Genomic DNA, 15,889 nt, shown 5'->3' on the forward strand with positions numbered 1-15,889 from the left:
TGGTCCAAAAGCCAAGTGGGAACAGTCTGATGCTGGGTTCAACACATCCAGAGATGTTATGACATGTGAACAATTTAATTGGATCTGGATTAATGGCTACTGCTTGGCAAAGAACTTCAGCTTAGGTGCTGGAAAAGCAAGAATGGTCTGTGTGTACATGAATTAATCAGAGACATGGCCATGCTGCCAGCATGATGGAGGGTGAGCCGCAAATCCTTGCCTGGTGCATGTGATGATAGTCTCTGTCCATCCACACAGAGGACTCAAACCTTTTTTGCTGAGGTTGTCTAAAACACAGTTTCAAACTGGTGCAGCTTCAAACATTTTAAACACCATTTTGACTGTAGGTCCAAAGTGAGTTGAAAGCTCGGGAACGATGTTCTAACCTCAGCTGATTTGACATCATGCCAACAAATGTGAAATCCAGCCCAAGGGAGACTGGGCCAAAGAAATGGCAAACAAACAACTGTCCTTGTCCCTCTCATTTTCTCTTTATTTAGGGGTAATTTTCTGTATTGGCTTGTGGCCTGGGCTTATGGTTGCCCTGACTCATTCCTCATCTAATTCCCTCAGCTCCAGTGGAGATACGCAGGCCACAAGCCAAGACATGGCAAGGGCCATCCTGGTGTGAAGGGAGAACACAGGTAACAGGGTTCCTAGTGGAAACCCCATGCAGGGGAAGTTTGCTTATTAGACCCGTGATTTCAATGGAAGTTAGACACCTAAATATCTTCGAGGGTCTGGGCCCGTGTCAATATCAGTCAGAAAATAATAGTGTTCTGGGCATAGGTGCTATGCTTCCAGGCTGGCACTGCCTTGGGAACAAGCAGATGAAACCCCGCCAGCCCCCTCCCCTTACCCCTGTGGGCCCAGGGATGACAGTACACCAGAGATTTTGCTGCTATGTCCTCACCAGCCACAGCAGTGTCAGAGCTTTAATAATAAGAGGGGGGGCAGGTGCTAGTGGGCCTGATCCTCATCTCACTGACTCTGCTTCTACCCCAGGGGTAACTCCACTGGCTTCAAGGGAGTCACTCCTGATTGACACCGGCACGACCGCAGAATCAGGCCCAGTTAGCGTGACATGATTGCTGCTGCCTTGAAAGCACTGGCAACAGAAATCTCACCTGTGCCCTTGAGCGGAGAGGTTGAAGCAACAGCTCCCACTCATTTGCAGAGACAGCACCAGGCCTGGCCTTGGGGAACATGTCGGGGTGTCTGCTTCAAGAACGTGTCCAGCAGTGAATCTGTGTTCATCTTCTCTCAAAGCCATTTAGCATCGGGCACATGTAGTTAGGGTAACCAGACAGCAAGTGTGAAAAATCGGGAAAGGGGGTTGGGGGTAATAGGAGCCTATATAAGAAAAAGACCCAAAAATCGGGATTGTCCCTATAAAATTGGGACATCTGGTCACCCTACATGTAGTATCACTGCGTGTGAAGGGGGTATGGGAAGAAGAGGGGTCTAAGTGTCCCCACAGCAGTTGTCTTCTTCTGAACCCCACTGGGATGGGAGTGGGCAGGAAGGGGGATTTTGTTGGGATAAAAGAACCCAGTGAGGTTTGGGGTCTCCTGCCCTTTATGGGAAAGCTCTTGTGATTTAATTAAATATTGTGTCAGGAAAGGGGGCAAAGTTCAAGGATTTTAGGCTTCAAATGAAGGGTTTGTACTTATTAAAAAGGGGCTTTGCAAAATCGGCTGTGAAGAGATTGTTTTAATAGGGTCGGTCAGTGAGGAGAGGGGATTTCGTGGGGCTCTCAGTCTTCCCCTGCAGCACTGAAAGGCCAAACACTCCAGCACAGGCTAGGGCAGGAGATGCACAGAGTGAAACTGCCCCGACTGGTTTCACTGTCCTGGCTGGGGCACAACTGATAGCACGGATGGCAAAGAAAAAGGCCTACGGGAGCAGAAGTCTGCTGGGGGAAGCTGTCAGTGAGAGTCCTAGCTGCAAGGGATACAATGGATGGTTAAGTGTAACCTTGAAGGAAGGCTGTGGGAAAATCTGCACCAGGTGTGGAAGGATTACTTGAGCTGTGGGACAAGAACCATGGGACTCTGAGGTGCAAACGCTGAAGGAGGGTGGCATGGAAGCTGCGCCAGGTGATACTTGTTTTTCAGAAACAGCTGCTTTGTTAGTAAGCCCCAGGAAGGCTGGCGTTATTGGGGGAACCACCAGCGCTGTGTGCGTGGGAGGGTGTTTGACTGACTCAAGAGGTAACCAGAAGCAGTTGATGTGTCTGGCACTAGAGGGGTGAGGCCTTGCTGCAGAGCCATTGATCAAATCAGATAGGGGGCTGGGGGAGCAGAGAGAGGCCCTGTCTTGCATTGCTCCTTTTCTTGTCAGATTTTGGGGCAGAGATGTGATTCTGGATCCCTCTTCCCTGACAACCAGCAGGAATCGGGCCCTGTATGTCTGCTATCTACCCAACCAATACTCTCCCCACCCTCACCCACTTCCCCAGTAAACTGCATTTAAATTTTGTCTTTACTACTTAATAAATATTAGTGACAGTGTTTTAAGCAAAGGGCAATAAGGTTCATCCAGGTGGGTGTGCGGTAGAACTGGAGGCTATTTTTCACTGCTGAAGAAGTTAATGCCTACAGCACAAGGTAGGAATGACCCCCTAGTGAGCTCATATAAGAAACTGTCACGCTGTTTACAGTGGGCTTTGTCCTTCATGGCTGTAGGTTGGCATGGCTCATTAACGTCAGTGGAGCTGGGCGAACTGAAACCAGCTGCACATTTGGTCCATGAATTATTTCAGACCCTCTTTTGTCTGTGCTACGCAAGGTTCCCTTCCCAGCACCCTGAGCCTCTGCAGTTTGGCCTCTGCTTGTCCCCACTGGGATATCTTTGTGCCAATGCTGCAGTGTACAGGAATCTTAGGGTGACTGGACGTCCTGATATTAGGAGCTTTGTCTTATATATGCAACTACTCCCACCCCTTGCAAAAAAAAAGTTTCCTGATTTTTCACACTTGCTATCTGGTCACCATAGGGAATCTTCTGCCATTTTGTTCTGTCTGATCTAATCTCTTTGCTGCTTCCTCGTGTGTCCCCTTTTGTCAGTTTCTTTGCCTTGGGGCTAAATCCAGGGCTGTATCAGTGAGCTAACTGGGGGAAATGTAGTTCTTAGTTGAATAGGGAAAAAATGATGCTATTTAACTTTTTGTGGAGACAAGGTTGTGTTCTTTTTCCTTCCACTCCCCATGCCGTGGTGATGGTATGCTCCGTTCTTCTCCCTGCATTTCCCCCTCCTGCGTCTCAATTGGCATTTTTGAGGAGTGAAGGTCTGGTGAAATTACCCCTAACTTTAATAATTATTAGTATCATGGTAATGCCTTGAGGCTCCCGTGGAGATCAGGGTCACACTGTGCTGGATGCTGCACAAACATGTAGTCAGGAGTCCCTGCCCAAAGACTGGACAGTCTAAAGAGAAGGTGGGTGAGATATCTTGTATTGGACCAAGTTCTGTTGGTGGAAGAGACAGGACAAGTGTTTGAGGTCCACATAGCTCGTCCGGTTTGGGAAAGGTAATCAGTGCATGCCAGCTAAATACAAGGTGGAGCAGATTGTTAGGGCTTGTCTACATTGGAAACTCTAAAGAGTAGATGTTATGGCCTGGCCTACACTAAAATGTTAGGTTGACACAGCTTCATCCCCCAGGGGTGTGTAAAAGCCACACCCCTCAGCGCCGCGGGTCAGCTGACCTACCCCTGGTGTAGCAGCCAGCGGTAGGCCAAGGGAAGCATTCGTCCAAGCGGCTGCCTCTCAGGGCGGTGGATTAGCTAAGCTGACAGGAGAACCCCTTCTGTCAGCGTAGGTTGTGTCTACACTGAAGCGCTACAGGGGAGCAGCAACTTAGCTGTAGTGCTTCAAGTGTAGACGAGCCCTGCCTATGTCCTGGGAGGGGGGTCTCCTGTCACTGTAGTGAACGCACCTCCCTGAGAGGCTGCAGCTGGGTTGACAGAAGAATTCTTCCGTGGACGTAGTGCTGTCTACACCAGGGGAATCCTTCACACCCCTGAGTGAGATAGCTGTGCCGACGACGTCGGGTACCAGCGTAGATCAGCCCTTAAGCATAGGAGTTAACACCTGTTGCAAGAGGCCATTCTGAACGAAGTGGGCCATTAACACCTGTGCAATCATAGGACAAAGAAGGGTTAGTGGGTCACAAAGGCCTGGTCTATGCTAGGAAATTAGGTCTGTATAACTACGCTGCTCAAGGGTGTGAAAAATCCACCCAGCTGAGTGATGCACTTAAACTGACCTAACCCCAGTGTAGACAATGCTAGGAGAATGCTCCTATTGGCCTAGCCACTGCCTCTTGGGGAGGTGGATTACCTGTGTCCCCAGGAGAACCCCTCCTGTCGGCATAGGTAGTGTCTTCACTGAAGCAGAGCAGCATTTTAAGTGTAGGCAAGCCCAGAGTGTTTTAAAGAGACGCAAAACCAGTCTCTCTCTTGAGTCCTTGATTTTGAGGAATTGTCGATGCTGGCAATTTACAATGGCATAGCTCTGTGTCTCTGGGGTGTAAAAAATCCCCACGTAGCTAAACTGACCTAATCCTCTGTGTAGATGGTGCTAGGTTGACACCTCGGAGTGGTGGATTTACTACAGCGACTGGAGAACCCCTCCTGTCAGTGTAGGTAGGGTCGACACTGAAGCGTTGCAGCCATCCAGCTGCACCGCTGTGGTGTTTTAAGCATAGACAAGTCCTTCGTGTCTAGCAAAGTAATGAATTTAAGCTCCCAGGCTTGTCTGTTGAAGGCATTGTGCAGATTTCCTTTGAGGGCTGAGAGGTCAGGTATGGAGTGATCATTTTGTGGAAAGTGTTTGCCTGCGAGTCAGAGGGTGTTTTTGTCTTTTATTGTTTTTCTGCATGAGCGCATTCAGGAGCATAGGGACTGTCTGGTTTCATCCACGCAGCTGCTGTTGCAGCGTTTGGTGAGCTGGATGAGGTACACCATGTTGTGATAGGCATGTGTGAGACTCAGGGATCTCTTCTACTAACAGAAGTTGGCCCAATGAAATACGTTATCTCACTTACCTGTCTCTCTCATATCCTGGTACCCACTCAGCTACAACAACACTGCCAAAGAAAAGTCCCGGGACGGATTAGAAAGTGAGTGACTTGCTCACAGGAGGAAGCTGGGAACTGAACCTAAATTTCCCTAGTCCCAGTCCAGCACCTTAACCACAACACCATCCTTTATGTGAGTCTGAGCATGACTGGTCCCGCCTATTCTGCACCAAGCTGTAACAAGGTGCCCCCGGGGTCTATGCTGTAATGTGCTACGTGCATGGCTGGGACGGGCAAGCAGGCCTTCACTAGTTGTGTAGTAGCGCTCTGTATTGGAGACGATGCGTGTCCCGTCTTGGCAGTAGGCTAGATAAGGCTGTCTTTGCTGATGGGAACTGTCATCAGTTCCCAGATTTCTCTTCTCCACGAGCCTTCTGGCTAATCCTGTAACTTCCCTTTCCTGTCTTTACTGACTTTCGACATACCCGTGTGTCAGGGAGCCTGGGGAAGGGTGGGGTGGTGGTGGCGGCAATGGCAATGAAACTAATGGGATCCTTTGAGCAGGGGAGGCTCTTCAGGCCAATGACCCAGGAAGAAGAGAGGGCCACAAGTCCTGCTAGCGTATGTCCAAGACATAGTGAGGATATTAGAGGGCAAGAGAGAAGCTCCTGCTAAGTTCATGCTTTGCCTTCTGTAGTTCCAGAAACCAAATCCGTGTGTGTCTCAGACTGCACACCAGTGCTTGAGGCCTCGGACACCTCACAGAGGATGTTCTCCTCAGAGCTTATACTAATACTATACTTTAAGGTCAGGCTTGACAAAGCCCTAGCTGGGATGATTTAACTGGGACTTGGTCCTGCTTTGAGCAGGGGGTTGGACTAGATGACCTTCTGGGGTCCCTTCCAACCCTGATATTCTATGATTCTATGATTCTATGATTCTAATGTTGACCTTCTTCAGAAGCTAACCGCTGGGCTTGCTCGTCTTGTTTTCTGTTCTTCTGAGGGAGGGGTGTTTGTCTGGGATCCCCCCCTCTTGTCCGCCTCCACTCACAAGCCTTGTATCAGGTTGACAAGACTGGATCTGCTGCTACTGCTCCCGCCCCCTGTCTTTGCTCCCCCCCCCGGGATCAGCTTGTGTTACTTTCCCAGGTAAGTTATTTCTGTAGCTGCCGTGGGAATGTCCCATAGTCATGGGGAGGGGAAGGGGGAGAGAGAGGCCGGTGCAGTGAGGAATAGGAGAGGAAGCCTCCAAGAGACCATCTCTGTTCCCATGTAGCTTAGTCTTTGAAACATGTGTGAACCCCTGGCTCAGCTTCCCTGGTGTTTGGGCTGGTGCCTGTGGTGAGACTGGGCCATTGCAGGGAAGAGGATATGTGAGTGAATGGGAGGTGGTGGGCACGGGCTCAGGCGGGTACGACCGGAGCAGTAGCTCTCTAAGGCTGAGCTCTAGTCAGGGGTGAGGGAAAGGTGAGGAAGGGAACAAGAATGGCCCCGCCATGAACCGCGACCTGAGCAGATTTATGCGCCATGGATGATGCTGGCGGAGGCTGCTGTGCAGCTTTGCAGTCCAGATAACGGCGTGTTGTTTTGGCTCTGGACGTGCCTGGGAAATGAAGTGGGTGATATTGCTATTCCTGTGGAGAGCCATTTATTCTGGGGACAGTGGGGTGGGGTGCGGGTCCGGCTGCCACACGAAAGTTCAGGGCCTGTGTGGACGTGCTGTGCTCCACAGAGCTAACCTTTTGCAACCAGACAGAATAACAATGTGAACCAGCTAGGATATAATGCCCAGTGTTTGCTTGAGATACAAAGGCACAGGGCTTTCACATGAGGTAATACTGATAAGTTACGCTTGCATTCACTCCTCAGCCTGCCAGAAAGCACCGTGGCCAGCCTGTCAGCTGCTTGCAGGCGAGGCTTGGGCAGCCAGATTGGAGCTAGCATGCAGGGAGTGCTGAGTCGGCAGGACGAGGGCTGCCGGGGCCGCTGGCCTGAGGATGACACGATGCTCCCCTTCCTTCTCAGCTCTTGGCATCCCTAAGGGCAGAAGCATGAGCATTTTCTGTCCCAACCCGCTGCTGTTCTAACCCTTTCAGTGTGTGTGTAAGGCAGAGGGGTCAAAGCAGAAGTGGGCATGTGTGATGAGTTTTGGGGGGTTTGTGTAGGCATGGTATTCCCCCGGATGGCTCGAGGATGCACAGAGTACATGGCACAGGCTAGAGGAGAGTGGCTAATTAGCCCCTGGCTCACTCTGGTGCTTTGCCTATACAGGTATGTACAGGGCCCCCAATACCACAGTCCCTCACCGTCTCTGATGTTGAGCACCCCTGGGAGGCAGGGCAGTGCTCTCATCTCCCCTTTACAGATGGGGAACTGAGATACAGACACAGGAGCGGGTTTTTAAAGGCATTAGGGCCTAGCTTTGTCTTTAGGCATCTAACTACCTTTAAAAATCCAGCCGTAAGTGTCTCGCCCGCAGTCACAAAGGGATTCAGCTGAGGTCACTAAAGGCCCGGTCTCGTGCCCTAACCACTGGACCATCCTTCCTCCATCTAGACTCCTGTCTCTTCAGTCCCTTTACGGCTGCTTTGCTATCCGCGTTCAGCAGTTTGACATTTCCCCTTCCGTTCGCTCTGCTTACCACCGCAGGATGGGCTACGGAAAGAGGGATACATTTCTCGCTGGCCCATCGCATTCTCCTTAACTGTTTATACTGCAGTTTTCGCATCTGTTGCATGCCGCACGGCATTTGTCATGGGCTAGCGCTGGGCCGAGTGGGTGCTTTGCAGAGGGGTCTAGGCAAAGCCCTGGCTCCAGTGAGTCTGCAAGCTCATTTAGACTTAAACTAAGCCATTTAAGAGTGAGGGTAGAATTCCACTTTAATGTAAGCAGGGACAACTTCATTCACTTCAGTAGAGGGATCTGGTTCTGAGGTGAGCCCTTCAAGTCTGACCTAAACATTGTACTTCTTAGGCAGGCAATCATACTCTCCAGGGTATGAGTTTGAGTTGGAGAGAACATGCTAGAAAATGTGCCATAGGGAGAAATCCTGTCTTGGCACCTGGCTGCAGCATGAGGTGGGTCTCTTTCTTCTTTCTCCTTCCTGGGACTGATCCTCCATGGCCTTGGCGTGTGGTGGACAAAGCACAATCAGATCAGAAGTTTCCCATTTTGCATCCACTTTGACCAGTGTAAATAATGGCACAAAATACAAGGCAAGGGAGATTCAGGCTCTCAGATTCTGATCTTTCTCCTGCTGAATTCACCACCCCAAAAGATCTGGTGCCTATAAGAAATCAGCCGGACAGAGTAGAGGGGCCCAGGCAATTATGTAATTACAAAATGATTAGCTACAATTTTATGCAAAAATATGTCTATCATAGACTGTATATGTTGTTTTCCTCTCCCCCACGCTTTGTAAGTTGTTTGTCATCCTAGATCATGAGCTCTTTGGGGTAGGGATCATGTCTCCCTCTTTATGGTGCCTCGCCCAGGGACCCTGACCTGATCTGGGACTCTGGGTGCTATCATCATATAAATATTTAATAATAGTCCATAGTACCTCATGTCTTGCCAGGAGACTATTCTGACATCACCAAAGAGGACTCGGTTGTCAGGTGGGATTTCAGAAACAGACGCACTCTTAAGAGAAACTGATCTGTTCTCATGCAGATACCTTTAGGACTTGATCCAGGTCTTGCTTACTCTGTCTTGACATTGAGGCAACTCCATTAGCTTTACTGGAGTCACTCCTGATTCACCCTCATGTAAATGAAGTCAGGATCAGGTGTTCCTTCCTTTACTGTTTGTAAAGGTGGAGCTTTATTTCAAAGATTTCCAGGAAGTGTTGGCTGCTCTGTCAGGCATAGTAACATGTATTGTAGCGTTCTCTCAATTATTTCTTCATCGACCACTTGCCCTAGCCATCAGGTACCGCCGGAGGGAATGATGGTGAGATAATCATGCACTGGGGGAATGCAAGCCAATGTGCCAAGCTGGGCTTGCTGTTGCAAAACACCTTGTGAATGAGAGAGCTATCCTATAACCTCTTCACCCTTCAGCTGTCACCTGTGGGGGCGGGGTGGATGGAAATGACCCAGTGGCTGTTGCTGAGATTCCTTGTACTTGAATTCCCGTTGAAAGGTGCTGGAAATTATGGTGTATTGAAAACTCATAAAATTATAGGCTGTTGCTGTTAACTTCAGAGAGTTTTCCTGGTCCTGCTGGCAGGCGAGGGGGCTCTGAAGGGAAGGGTGTAATCGGTGCCCAGCAGCAGGCAATCTGCAGCCAGACAGTCTAGAGTAAGGTGAGGGGAATTGGGCCTTTCTGTTATAGGGTTCTTGCATGTGACCGTTCTGAATTCTCAGAAATAAGGTTGTGTTATGTCGCAAGAACATTTACTTTTTTACCAAACTTCTTTTGGGAGAGTGTGAACGTAACAGAAATCTTCCAACTGGAATGTGAACAACCATTTTTTTCCCCTCTAAAACCATAAACCAAAGTCGATTTCGTGAACGGTGAGATGGAGAGGAGGAAAAAACTCCAACTCACCACTCCCCTACTGGGCTTTTCTCTGATCTGGTGTGATGAGACCCCAAATAGGAGATTATATTATTATTAGTAGCACTTATTACATTAAGTGCCAGCAATGAGTGTGATTGTGTATGAGACTGGAAAACACAGTCCCTGCCCCACAGAACTCGGTCTAAAAGTTTACAGTCTATGGACTATAGAACACAATTTAGTGACCGGGGAGAGAAGGGATGCTGCCTAGCAAGGAAATCAAAATCACAAAGGCAAAAGTCACTATCACCCTGCTTCCTGCGATCAGCCCCCCTGGAGTTGGTGGCCTATCGGGGCACAATGGCCTCTGTTCCTGCTGCCTTTGGGGAGCTGTCCAGCAGACAAACCCCATTCAGAAGTGCAGCTTGAGGTCACGGCTACAGACCAGCCCTGGGCAGGCGACGGCAATGCGCACAAACACCCCCACCACCTGGGGCCCCTTCGTCCATTTCCTTCTGCGAAATGCACGAGTACTCCAGTCGAGCCAGCAGGAACGAAAGTGCTTGCAGCTGGTGGCACCATCTGGTGCTCGTCTGATTCCTGCCAAAGAACAGTTGTCCCCTTCCCCGACAGTTGTGAGGGAAGTTAGAGAATCAGAGAGTGACTCAGTGACAAGGGGTGGAAAGTGAGGGCAGAGGCTCCAACAACTGAGTATGGTTACAGAGGGTTATTGGTGGTGGTGATGCCAGTGTCCACCCACAGGCATGACCCTGCTTCCCCCAGATGTCTTCCACTTTCTCTTCAACAACCAAGGGTCGAGCGCCTCAAATATCTGTTTAGCAAACACATCCAAAATCAAATGTGTGTGCCAGCTTTGCACAGCTGTAGCTGTGCCACGGCTGATCCCTCTTAACCCCGCACCACATGCCAATTGCTTTACTTAGGCTAGGCTGGGAGAGAAGGGGGGAGATCATTTGCAAAGAGAGCAATTCCACGCAATTATGCTCCTTATGGGAGCCTGCAGCATACAGCACCCAGGGACCTGACAAACAGATGACACATGCCCTCAGGCTGCAGTCAGATCTACATAGAGTGGTAGGTGCCCACTTTGTTGGGACCCGGTAGCTGACGCTCACAGGGTTAAGGAAACTTTTTTCTCACTGCCTTGCTTTCTTGTTCTGAAGATGCTACGTCACTGACAGCTGCTGGCAGAGCTCCTTCCCCTGACAGCACTGGACCTGACAGGCTTTCACTGCCAAAGAGCGGAGCCAGCTGTGCTGAAGGCAAAGGTGAGATGCTCGCTGAGTTAACCCCTCATTCACCAGCTCCCCTTTTATAAGTGTTGCCAAAGCTGCTGACCTCTGCAAGGTTTAGAGGCAGCTGGAAAGTGGGGGCCCACACTCCCATAGTGCCTCTCTTTTGTGGCTGCTCAAACCATTAGTTATGTGTGCAAATGGACATTTGCATATGCAAGTTGGGGAACTGCATGCCTAATCCGCTGAATTTGTGCAGCCAAATGATTGCATGTGTATGCAACATAGCTTCTTTGACAATCTGGTCTCACTCACACAGGCTGTCCTTTCAAGTGCAGGTCTCCTTCTTCCTCTCCTATCTGCTCCCATAACAGCATCACTTATTTGTAGGGGTGGGAGTGGTGCGGCAGGTCAGGCTTCTTGAACAGATCCCAGTATTGGAACCTGTGATGAGTTTGCACCTGTTGGACACCTGTAAGCTCCTCTCTCTGCTCTGCCTTCCTGACTCAACACAACCAGTAGATGAAGTCGTGCACATTTCAGTGTCTCATCAGAAAGCAGGGAGGGGTGACCCACAGTTGTTCTGAGAATCTATTCTGGAATTCCCTTCACTCTGGCTAGCTGAAAGTGATCTTTGCCTTTATGGTTAGGGAGTGTATGGAAGGTGTCTTGACTCCGGTGAACATCTCAGGCTAGGGATGCTGTTTCTGGAGGTCCCATGTCAAGTCTTCTGCTCCAGAATGCAAGTTCCATCTCTCCATGCTGGTGCTCAGATTGCATGGTGATGAGCATGATATAACTGCATAGAGAGATATAAGACAGAATTAGAACAAACACGGCATGCAGCTTCTTTTGTTCTTATTTAACATGTATGTGAATTCTAGTGCTGGTGAAAGATGGCAGGCTGGAGACCAAAATCCTCAAATCGCTTCTGGAATAGATAAAGCGCTGGACCTCATGGTGCTCCACAAAAGTGCCTCCACTGTGAGCTAGAGGGGCCCAGTGGAATTCAGCCTTCATGACCAACTTTCGGCTTTGGCCTCCCTACTGAGACCTCCAAAAGGGGCTCCAACGAGTGGCAGTTATGGGAGTGGTTTGTGTGATGTGCACACGTCCATACGAATGGCACTGAGATCCCCAGCTCCTGTTACATGGGGATACCAAACTGCCATCAGGTGAGAAGAACTTCTAGCTTTCACTGACCTGGACTGGATTTAAACTGGTGACCATAGAGATAAGACTGTATTACAGGACCAGCAACTTAGGGCCTGATCTGAATCCCATTGAAATTAATGGAAAGCTGACTTCAGTGGGTGTGGGACCTGGCCTCTATAGCACAGCACCAAAGATAACCCTCTCACCTCCTTCCTGGCCAGGCCTGATGGTGAGTCTGTCATCAAGCTAAAACTACATTTCCCTCATTTTTCTGTCCATCTTACTTATGCCCCTGGCTTGTGGGTAATGACTTGTGTTGTCCCCATGCTGTGTGCCATGGTGGAGGAGGAATTTACTGTGGTGGGGAGAAGGGGTGTTGTTTTCTATTGTCTATGCTGGTTTATTTCAAGGAAGATTTTTCTCATCTTGTGTTTGGAGCAGATTTAAACCCTCTGATGTTCAATTCATACCTCTAACATGCCTTACAGCCCACACAGTTAGTCTTTTGTTATAATCCAATCTGCATTCCTGTAGTAATAACTCTTAGCTCTGCTTCAGCTCCTTCCACAGGAGGAGCTCAGAACCCCACAAAATTACTTGATGGAAATAGGAGAACTATCAATAATACAGAAAAGGCAGAAGAGTTCAATAAATATTTCTGTTCTGTGTTTGGGGAAAAAAGACATTACTTCAGAACTCTTTCCATTCCACTAGTATCTTGGAAGGATGTTAAAAAGCAGTTACTAAAGTATGCACTTTTAAATCAGCTGATCTGGATAACTTGTACCCAAGAGTTTCAAAAGAACTGGCTGAGGAGTTCGCTGGACCATTAATATTGATTTTCAATAAGTCTTGGAACACCAGGAAAGTTCTAGAAGAAAGCTAATGTTATGCCAATATTTAAAAGGGGTAAATGGGATGACGCAGATAATTATAGGTCTACTGGTCTGACATCAGTCCTGTACAAGATAATCGAGTGGTTGATATGGAACTCAATTAATAAAGAATTAAATGAGAATAATGTAATTTATGCCATTCAATATAGTTTATGGAAAATGGATCCTGTCAAATTAATTTTATCTTTTTTGATGAGATTATAAGTTTGGTTGATAAAGGTAATAGTATTGATGTAATATGCTTAGACTTCTATAGGTCATTGGACTTGGTACCACATGACATTTTGATTTATTAAACTAGAAAGATATAAAATTAATATGGCACACATTATATGGATTAACTGATAACTCTCAAATTGTAATTGTAAATGGGGAATCATCATAGAATGGGTGTGTTTCAACTTGGGTCCTGCAGGGATTGGTTCTTGGCCCTAAACTGTTAACATTTTAATTAATGACCTGGAAGAAATAATAAAATCAACAGTGATAAGGTTTGCAGATCATGCAAATTAGAGGAGTGGTAAATAGATTCAACTGCTTCTCCTTAGGGAGATCATGGAAGCTTCTTCGCTGGAGGTTTTCAAAAGGAGGCTGGAGCCATCTGACTTGGAGGATTTAGACACAACAAATCCTGCATCTTGGCAGGGAGTTAGACTAGATGACACTTGTGCTCCCTTCTAACCCTATGGTTCTATGATTCTAAAATGAGTTTTGCAATTCTGCCATATCCCCTTTTGACTATAGGGGAGCTCAGGTACAGAAAAGCTAAGCGCAGAGATGTTATAACTGGTAACTCTTCCAGGCTAAGGGCTGTCTCTGGCTAACCATTTGTACTGTATCAAGCACAATGGGCCCTGGATCTCAGTTGGAACCTATATAACAGTACTGTAGAGATAAGTGGTCACAGACGGAGCCTGTGGTGAAGTGGGGACTCAAACTTACATCTCCTGACCCAGTCCCATGCTTTAACCACCCAACCATGCTGTCCCTCTGCTCGTAAGGTCTGACTTAACCTTATAGTTACCAGTCAAGGATGGAACTGTGTCCTTCACTCCCCATTCCGCATTGGAGTCATGCAGCACATGTGGTCTGTCAAATTTCACCCGCACCTTGGTGCTCCTTGGAATTCCAGCCATGGCAGGGTGCAGTCCAGCTTTGGCTCTGACCTGTAAAGTTGTTTTGAATGTAGTTCGCCACCCTACTGGGGCTTCTGCTGAAACTCTCTGTGTATCCCTCTATTTCTCCCTTCACTTGACAACACATTCCCCTGTAAAGCTCTGTTTTGCTGTCATTTTCTTTCTGAATAATATGCTCATCAGAGTTCAAAATTATTACTACGAGTATTACCATAGCCCCTAGGAGCCCCAGTCATGGACTGGGACCTAGATGTGCTAGGTGCTGTACAAATAGCACAAAAAGATGGTCCCTGCCCCGCGGAACTAAAAATCGAGAGCACTTGTGGGGGCCTTACCCTACTGCCACTGCAGACAATGCAAAGCTCTCACAGACTTGAATTCAAGAGGATGGGGTCCTAATTGTCCAGGGCCTCCCGAGTGGTGCAATCACCCTCTCTCCATAAGGTTTGCACGTTCTCTTTCTGTAGCACTGGTAGAATCTAATGGCCCAGGAAATCAGAGCCTGGGATCTGAATTCTTTTCTCTATTACACCATTGTAATTGCTGGGTAGCTTCATCAAAAGCTTCCCTGCACCGCCTCTGCAGTGTGTTGGGAAGGACATGGCCACATCTAATGCTTGGTGATTTCTGACAGGGATCCTTCAAATTTAGATTTTTGGCATCTTCGATGCAGGCTCGAATTAAAATGTAGCCAAAATGAGGCTTTTATCTTCGGACTGTAAAGATAAATGTTGGACTGTGAGTTGATGCAGGGTTGCCTGCAGCCAGCGAGACTGAAATAAACTCAAAGGCTCAGATCTTCCAAGGTACTTAGGCCAGGTCTACACTACAGACCTATGTCGGTATAACTACGTTGCTCAGGGGTATGAAAAATCCACCCCCCTGAGTGATGTAGTTATACAGACCTAACCCCATGAGTGGACAGTGCTATGGCGATGGGAGGGCTTCTCCTGACACCTTAACTATCACCTCTCGGGGAGGTGGATTAACTATGCCAACGCTCTCTCATCGGTGTAGTAGTGTCTTCACTAAGCACTACAGCTGTAGCACTGTATGTGAAGAGAAGCCCTTAGGCACTTACCTCCCATTGATTTCAGGATCCAGGCAAGAGAGGTGTGATTGCTCCATTCCTTTGGCCCTCAGTGTAAGAATTTCCTCTTCGCTCCACCTTGGGCCCTAGCACATTGGAGGGAAACCTAGATTTTGTTCTGGTTTCAATGTGTGCAGCTGGTCAGCCAGCCTTCTACTGCCTGTCCTTGCTTTCAACCTTCATAGCCCTGGTCTACACTTGGGGGGGCTCCCTCCTTAGGGACACACACCATATAGTAGAGAGGAGTTGTGTAGTGTCATTTTAAATCGTTTGGGAGCTGCTCAGTGGGCCTTCTTACCTTCTGTTGCAGAAACCACAAGGACCTACCAGAGCAGCAATATATATATGCAGCTGAGCCTTGTTTGTTTGTATATAGTTAGTAAACACAGAATCGTAGGACTGGAAGGGACCTCGAGAGGTCATCTAGTCCAGTCTCCTGCACTCATGGCAGGACTAAGTATCATCTAGACCATCTAACCTGCTCTTAAAAATCCCTCATGATGGAGATTCTCCCTTGTCAATTTATTCCAGTGCTTAACCACTCTGACAGTTAGGAAGTTTTTCCTAATGTCCAACCTAAACCTACCCTCCCTTGCTGCAATTTAAGCCTATTGCTTTTTGGCCTATCCTCAGCAGTTAGGGAGAACGATTTTTCTCCCTCCTCCTCCTTGTAAAAACCTTTTATGTACTTGAAAACTGTTCTCATGTCCCCTCTCACTCTTCTCTTCTCCAGACTAAACAAACCCAATTTTTTCAATCTTCCCTTATAGGTCATGTTTTCTAGACCTTTAATCATTTTTGTTGCTCTTCTCTGGACTTTCTCCCATTTGTC

The 15,889-nt window shown here is 48.1% G+C and overlaps 1 long non-coding RNA gene across 1 annotated transcript; it reads left to right on the forward strand.

The window, feature by feature from the left end:
* Positions 1-1,886: 1,886 nt before the first annotated feature.
* Positions 1,887-12,973, forward strand: LOC122455662. The gene is made up of 3 exons (XR_006274027.1): positions 1,887-2,099; positions 10,712-10,816; positions 11,665-12,973. It is a non-coding gene; the product is annotated as an uncharacterized LOC122455662 (long non-coding RNA).
* The last annotated feature ends 2,916 nt before the right edge of the window (positions 12,974-15,889 follow it).

This window comes from Dermochelys coriacea, chromosome 9 (assembly GCF_009764565.3).
Source record: "Dermochelys coriacea isolate rDerCor1 chromosome 9, rDerCor1.pri.v4, whole genome shotgun sequence".
NCBI lineage: Eukaryota > Metazoa > Chordata > Testudines > Dermochelyidae > Dermochelys > Dermochelys coriacea.